This window comes from Protopterus annectens, chromosome 14.part0, assembly GCF_019279795.1.
Source record: "Protopterus annectens isolate FY-2018-M chromosome 14.part0, PAN1.0, whole genome shotgun sequence".
Classification (NCBI taxonomy): Eukaryota; Metazoa; Chordata; order Ceratodontiformes; family Protopteridae; genus Protopterus; species Protopterus annectens.
The window spans coordinates 422981848-422990166 of NC_056748.1; positions in this window are offsets into that span (position 1 = coordinate 422981848).

Consider the following 8319-nt stretch of genomic DNA (forward strand, 5'->3'; position numbering starts at 1 on the left):
CCTAACCCCGGCCCCTGCCTCAATACAAAAAACTCCTTCCCTCCACCCCCTTCTTCCCTACTACAAATAACCCTTTCCCCCTTCCTCTTCCTCTTCTACTTTCTCTCTTAACACTCTTAAGTTCTTCACTATCAATGCCCAGAGCCTTAACAACAAAATCCACCAAGTACAAGCTTGGATTAATCACAACCAACCCGACATCTTAGCCATCTCTGAAACCTGGCTAAAACCCCATATTACTGACTCTGAAATCTTACCTCCAGGTTTCCACATCCTCAGAAGTGACCGATTAAATAAAAAAGGTGGAGGCTCTGCTCTAATCTACTCTAACCGTCTCTCTCTAATCCCTCTGCAAATCCCAACCCCACAATTCAAAATTTCTGAACTAACAGCAGGTCTCCTCAGATTGAATAAACGTAAGAATATCTGCATTATTTCCTTATATATCTCCCCAGGAGACAACATCTCTACCCTTGGAAATATTCTTCACTGGGCCTCGACTGAAATAAAATATGAAACCTACATTCTAGGCGACGTTAATATTGATTGGAATAAAATCAACACGCCTTCCCCCTCCCTATCCATTAACCTATACAACTTCACCCAAGTAATCCATTCAACAACTCGTCCTAAAATAATCCACCCTCCAGGATCCATCACAGACTGGATTCTAGTTTCCCATCCAAGCAAAATAATTCTCTCAGGCTCCATCCCTGACACTTTCAGTAACCATCTCCCTGCCTTCACTCATCGGTCAGCTAACTCCACCCAATATCATCACCAGTACATTCAAACTCGTAATCTTAGCAACTTTAACCCCACAATTTTCACAAACACTTTCAAACAAATTAACTGGCAAATCCTAAACACTCTCCCCCTAGACAATGCTGTAGAACATTTTAACACTATCTTCCTAAATACTCTTAACTCCCTAGCCCCTCGAAGAAACAAACGAATCAAAACTAATTCTGCTCCTTGGCTGACAAAAGAAACTAAACAAATCATGCATCACAGAGACAAATCCTGGAAGCTTTATCAGAAAAATAAACTGCCTTCTGCCTTGCTCCAATACACTCAGCTTCGCAACCAAGTAAAAAAACTAAGCACTTTAGACAAAAAAAAACTACTGTAATAAACTTCAGTCCAAAAATAATAAGAACTCAAAACAATTCTGGAAATCAGTAAACTCCCTTCTCCACCCAGGGTCCAGGAATAATCCCTGCCCTGACCCTAGTTTAACTGACAAGGAGCTGAGCTCTCACTTCAACACTTTCTTCACAGAATCCATAGCTAAACTAACCAAAACATTCCCAAACAATAATCCACCCAACTCCCTCTCCTCAACACCCAACAACCTTAATAAATGTCACTTTAATTTCCATTTCAAACCAGTTTCAACCAACTTCATAAAAAGGCTCTTATCTAAACTTAAGCCATGCTCTAATGCCCCTGACAACATACCCTCCTCCTTCCTCAAATGTGCAGCTGAAGGTATTGCTCTCCCAATTAGCATCTTGATTAACAGATCCTTAAATGAGTCGTATGTACCCAAACTTTGGCATTCAGCCTACATTCTACTTCCCACAAAGGAGGTAAAAACACCACTATTTCTAATTTCCGCCCCATCACCCTACTCTCTCCAATATCTAAAATTCTAGAAAAATGTGTCCGCCATCAACTTTTGCCTTTCTTAATTCAGAATCACCTACTTACACCCACCCAACACGGCTTCCGCCCAGGCCACAGCACCATAACTGCCTTACTATCCTTCCTTGAAACAGTCAATCGAGCCCGAGACTCTGGACTTCTTGTATCCACAGTACTGCTAGATCTTTCTAAAGCCTTTGACACCATCTCCCATACACACCTACTCTTTCATCTCACCAACCTTAATCTCCTACTCTTTCATCTCGCCAACCTTAATCTCTCCCCTAATACTCTATCCTGGTTCTCCAGTTACCTATCAGACAGATCTCAAGCTGGCAGATGGAAGAAGTCTACCTCTTCCTTCTTGCCTACACCTACTGGCATTCCCCAGGGGTCCATCCTCGGACCCATGCTCTTCAACATCTTTATAAATAATCTTCACTCTGTCATCCCTGACACTACAGTCATCCAATACGCTGATGACTCTACCTTAGTTTGTGCCGCCTGTTCCTGAACTACTGACTAAAACACAAATAGCCTTTTCCACTACAGAGAACTGGATGCACCAAAACCATCTCTCCCTCAACTCTAATAAATCTAAAATACTAATTTTCACCCCTACCAGGGTTTCCTCCTTTGACAAAAATACTTTCAAAGTCCTAAGCCAAACCAACACTGCTATAGAAGTGGTCCCTTCTGCAAAACTCCTCAGCATTACCATAGACGAACACCTAAAATTCGATCTCCACATACAACAAAACATAAAGAAAACCCACCAAAAGTTAGGTATGCTCTACAGAAATAACCAATTTCTTTCCTACTCCTCTAGGCACACCCTGGCAATTACATACCTTCCACTCTCGCTACTATATGGAGCCCCTCTTCTAATCAATCTGTCTACTTCCAATACCTCAAAACTTGAAAATTGCTATAATAAGATCTCTAAATTCGCCACTAAATCTAAAACCTCAACTCACCACTGCCTTATCTACAATCTCTAAATTGGCTAGAACTCCCTAACCACCTAGACTATCTCCAACTAACCACCACTCACAAACTAATATTCTACCCAGATTCATGCCCAGCCTTAACAAACATCCTTCCACCATACACCCCAAACAGATCTCTGAGATCTGAACACCAAAGCCTAATCTCCATCTCCATCCACAAACCCAAACGTCCCGCCGGCCAGCTTCTGCTCTCCTTCTCTCTAGGTAAAAAATGGAACTCCCTCCCTCCTTCTCTGAATCCTTCAAGACACAACTTTTCGTATACCTGTCATCTAAATGGAAATGTTCCTGCTTTCACCTGATATAAATTCTAGGGATCTCTCTCTACTGAGCTCTCTATACTCCTGCTCCTCTCTACCCTCAAGCTTAACCAGACTCAGCTGACATTCACTTGACTCCAACTATGTAAATATTGTAAATATCTGTATTGCCACAAAAAAAAAATCTGAATTTGCACTGTCTTATTATGCACATTTTATGTATTTGTATTTCCTGACTGTATGAATTTTACTTTTGTATTTTACCTTTAACATTATGTAACCTTTATTTCATTGTATTGCTTATGGAGCTTTTCTCCCCGGGCCTCCACTAAAAATGGGCACTTCTTGGCCCAGTGGACTTCCCCGGTAATCAAACTGAAAATAAATTAATAAATAAATTATATATATATATATATATATATATATATATATATATATATATATATATATATATAAAAGTCACATAGGTTCATAGGTTGGTACTAGGCTATCAACCCTAGGGTCTATACAAGCCTAGCCATAACAATTCCCTGGATATTTCTTCCCACAGTATTTACTTCCCTGGACCCCTGTCTAGCAGGGCGACTGACTTGATCTCTGAGGTGAATTTGGTGAATTTCCTATATAATAGTGATGATTGACTTTCTCCTTCTCCTTGTCATTATCTTTCATTTTGTTCCCTTTGTTATTTTTATTTCTCTCAACTTATGTTTCCATTTTCAACAGCATTTGACATGACAGTGACACTGGCACAGCCCAGCTCAATATGTTCAACTTGTCCCAGCCATCTGCTGCAGCCACTTCACCTAGCTTCAGGCCCATACCTTTCAACTTTTTAGTGCAAGAAGTCTGGACAAAGCCCCAAAATCTGGATAGATTTTAAATATTGCTCTTTTCAACTTTGAAAGTTGCTAAAATAACAGGATTTGTGTTAACATGCATTTCTTGAAGGATATGAGATCTGAAACTCAGATGCATGTCTATATTCAGTGACTTCAGTCCTCAGATCATCCCATTGATTTGCCAGAAAACCGCAAATGTTTTGAGAAACAGGCCAAAAATATGAGACAAAACTCTGGTCATTCTATGAAAATCTGGATATTTGAGAGATACGTGCAGCACTGCCTCCACATTGGGTACAACACAGGCAGATTGTCAGCCTCCACTGCATATTCTGGTGGTTACTCAGCATAGGGCATCACCATTGTTTTCTTTGGTGAAACTGTCAGGGCTGTGCAGTTTGTTGTGCATGGGGAGTTGGTGGCAGTGGTAGGGAGGGTTGGTTGACCACTGACATGGTGATGATAGTTGTATTTCCCACAGAATCACAACATTACCTAGAACTGCCTTCAAAATCTCAGGTGGAGCCCACTGGGGAGGTGGTCAGGATGCTGAGTGACCTCTCCCCAGGTCTAGCTCAGGTGGTGTGATTAAGGAAGGTTTATACCCCTGCCTTCATCCTAGTGTTTACATTCTTTGAGTATCACATCCATCTCCTGTTTTTTGGTCCAGTCCTCTCCAATACCACTCTCCTCCCTTTGTCTATATGCTTGTTATTGCACCACCAGTATCTCCATTGTTAGTCTTTGACTCTGTTTTATATTTGTTTCTATGCCCCTGCTTTTAAACCTCACCCTCTTTCCCTCCCTTGTCTTATCTGTCTTTTCTTCTTTTTCACAAAAAAATAAATAAAATAAACACCTGTCTCTGGAAAAAATATCCTTGCACCCCCTTCCCACTTCCATTCTTACCTTTCCTTTTTCCTTGCATATGTTCCTGTCCTTGCTGTACCCTCTTTTCTTATTTTTCTGTACACTCAATTCCATTTCACCTAAAAGTCTAAATGTAGTTATAAACAATATTCTAGGTCCTTTAATGTGAGGTGCAAGCTGTGTAGTGCTGTTTTGTAGTGTGTACATATGCACATAGGTATGGAAATGCTATTTGTTCAGCTGTTTTCTTTACATTAGTCACAACCACAGTTGGAGGAATATTTGTGTATTTGCTAGGCCTGCCATTTCTGTTGGAGTGTTTTAGGATTACAGGTAACCTGGGCCATGAAATTGTATTTTTGGGGGGGGCGGGGCAAGCCTCTCTCCTTCCATCCCCGAATTATATACACCAACCTACTAATAACTAATATAATATTATGAATAGGTCAAAATAATAAGAGACTATTCATTTAGTAATATATATATATATATATATATATATATATATATATATATATATATATATATATATATATATATATATATATATATATATACTGTCATTTCATTATTTCATACTATTCTCCCCATCATTACACAAAAGTTTAATAATCCTCTTCTATTAACCACAGATATTAAATAATCCAACAAATAGTATACCTATTTATGTAACAGTAGCATGAATTACCTATTAAATATTCCTAAATTAGTTGCTCGCTCAATATTATTATAACTAGATCTCTAAATAAATAGCCTAACAGAGTGGGACCTGAAGAGAGAAAGACATCTGTAAACTTATAGGTGACAGGCAATCTTATCATGTAACTATAATACAAAAGGGAAATCAATGTACATATATATTTATCATGCTAAAAGACATGCATATTTTATACATCTAACAAAGTTCTGAATTAATTTGTGAAGTACAAGCGTCTATATTTCAAAATTGTGTATCACTCATAACACAATAAATATCAAAATATTTAAAAATCCTTTCGCTTATTAAACTACTTCATAAAATTATGCACATTATTGAATTCAAAGAAAATGCAATCCTATTTCTATAGAGGTTACAGTGTATTCAATTCAAATCCCATTCTCCCTTCCTGGATTCAAACAAATTAGAAAATCTACTTTACTTTCTATGAAAATGGATGCACTGATGCAGCAATAAAACACTCAAATTTCAGCTTTGACTTATGAAATGAGTTATTTCAAGTAGTCTTAGTGAATCTAATAACATATAACATGTAAAAAGTTTCAAAGTTCACATAACTGAGCTTCAAATTTCAGCTTTCAGATTATTTTCAAATATTTTATATGATTTTCTATGTAAATTATATGAGATCTTGTACATTCACATTTCCACCATAAGTAGGTGTATGTAATAGGCATTTTTCTTAAGCACAGTTTGACATTTAACTAAATTTTTCTGTCTTATTTTCCACCTTATTCTATATATCTTGTATTTCTAAAATCTTCCATCAAAGAGCTATCTAGTCATCAGCTCTTTATTAAAGATTTTAGTATGTGTACATATTTCTTAATGTATTAATACTATTCTTTTATTAATCTCACATAGTAGATATTGCATTCCATGTGCATATGCATATTATTCATAAGATGTTTAATCTTATTATATCAAGTATTACAAGCATCGTGACTGTATATAAAAAATCCTGCTTGACTCTTTCTCTCCACTAGGAGAGTACCTTACTGCACTGTGGTGGTTTCACTTTCAAAAAAGTTTTGTACCACCCTTGTTGCAGTCTCTAATTCACTGATGTCATCAAGGCCACTGAATACAGGTAGATTTCTGGCCATTTCCCTCCCCAAACTGACATCACCACTGCCATCCTAAAAACCCAGCCATGTTGTGATGTCATAGCTCCCTGGTCCTTCCCCTACCCATACAGAACATAAAGGCTAATACAAGGAAACAGTACATGAGTCAAGTCTCCTGCTTTGAGCTGTTAATCACAGTAGGTAGCTCAAATTACCCTTACTACTTTGACAGCTAGGGAAGTTAGGTGTGAAGAGGGGTGGGAGATGAGTCAAACTAGTACAAGCCAGGCTTCACAAAAGACTTTGCCATTTTAAAAAGCAGCAGCAGTAGTAAAAAGCACTTTAAAAGGCTGTTCTGTGACATTTGCACTGTTTGTGTTTTAAGTAGCCACTGAAAGGCATGAAATGTTACTTAAAACTAACTGAAAGACAGCAGTGTATGCATGTAAAATTAATGCAATGACAGGAGCTTTAGGAATAAAGAAGTCTTTGTGATGTCATTTTTTTACAAACAAGCACTGCATTGTAGGTAACTAGAGACAAACTAAACAATCAGAATTATTTCAAGATGCCAGACCCCATGTAGTCAGACTGAGAAATTAAGTATACAAATATTTAAAAACCTGTAAATAGTCCCAGAATGGTGTTAAAATGTAGGAAACACCAAAACATGATGAAATAAACATGTTTTTGAGTCTGTGGGTGTGGTTCTTCTTTAATTTGAATGCGTGTTTTAACTATTGTGAATTCCTGCTCTGATCTAAGCTTAACATACTGACCTCAGGGTCTATATTAAATCAGCAAACTCTTAAAAAAACGAACGCTGATTTATCGACCCCTTTGTAAGCGAAAGCTTATAATCCCGAACACTTAGAACAGCGATTTCTTTTTCCCAGGGAAAAAAATTTGCTGTTCCAAAAAAGGAAAAAAAAAACTTTAAAACATTACAAAAAGTGGGGGGCTTCACCCCCACACCCCTCCTACTTAAATATGCCAACTCCGAGATCGCACTACAGTGATGAATATGGCGAAATAATGAAGGTGGCCAAGTAATTTCTTTCCCAGGGGAAAGAATTTGCTTATGTGCCATGTCAGTATTTTGCTGTTTCATGCTTTCAAGTTCGATCAAGATGCATTCGAAAGAATGCATCTTCGATCATATAATAGGGAACCTCACATCAGAATTTGATTACAACATGTGAAAATGACTAATTTCCTCTGTAGGCTACTTAGTTCTTTTAAGCTGTTCTAAGCAGTAACAAACATCTAACTTTACTTTTTCAATTAATATGTACAGTTAATATGTATAGTTAGAGTTAATAACACTACAGCATAAGCTATTAACATGCAAAATGTAATGACATTATATGTTATAACATCTCAGTATAAAACATTATTATAGCTTTTGCATTACCAATTCTTCACTTCTAAGAAAAGAAATATGTGTTATTTTGAGTAGATTTCTCACATATATACTTGAAAAAAAAGTTATTTTCTTTCTTCACAGACAGTAATGAACATTAACCTTGATTTACATCAAAATAGCTCAAGGTGGGAAGAATTTAGCATTTTGGCAGAAATAGAGCATTATTTTGTTCTCAAGCTTTCTCTAAGTGTTAGTTATTTCACAAATGACCTGTGAAAGGAATGTGCATAAGACCAAAGAAAACAAAATCATCAGTACTTTAACACTTCTAATAAGCATATTACTTAGATCTGATATTTAGTTAACCCAGCAATGCACATACTAAGCAAAGTTGAAAAAATAAAATACATTTTTTAACTTATGTAGTCTTAAAATTAACAATTCTATTGCTTATAATATCATGCTATTCTTTTACAGGAATTGTTTGCTTAACATTTAGAAACACACATATAAGTTTAGTTAAATGAACTGTATTAAGT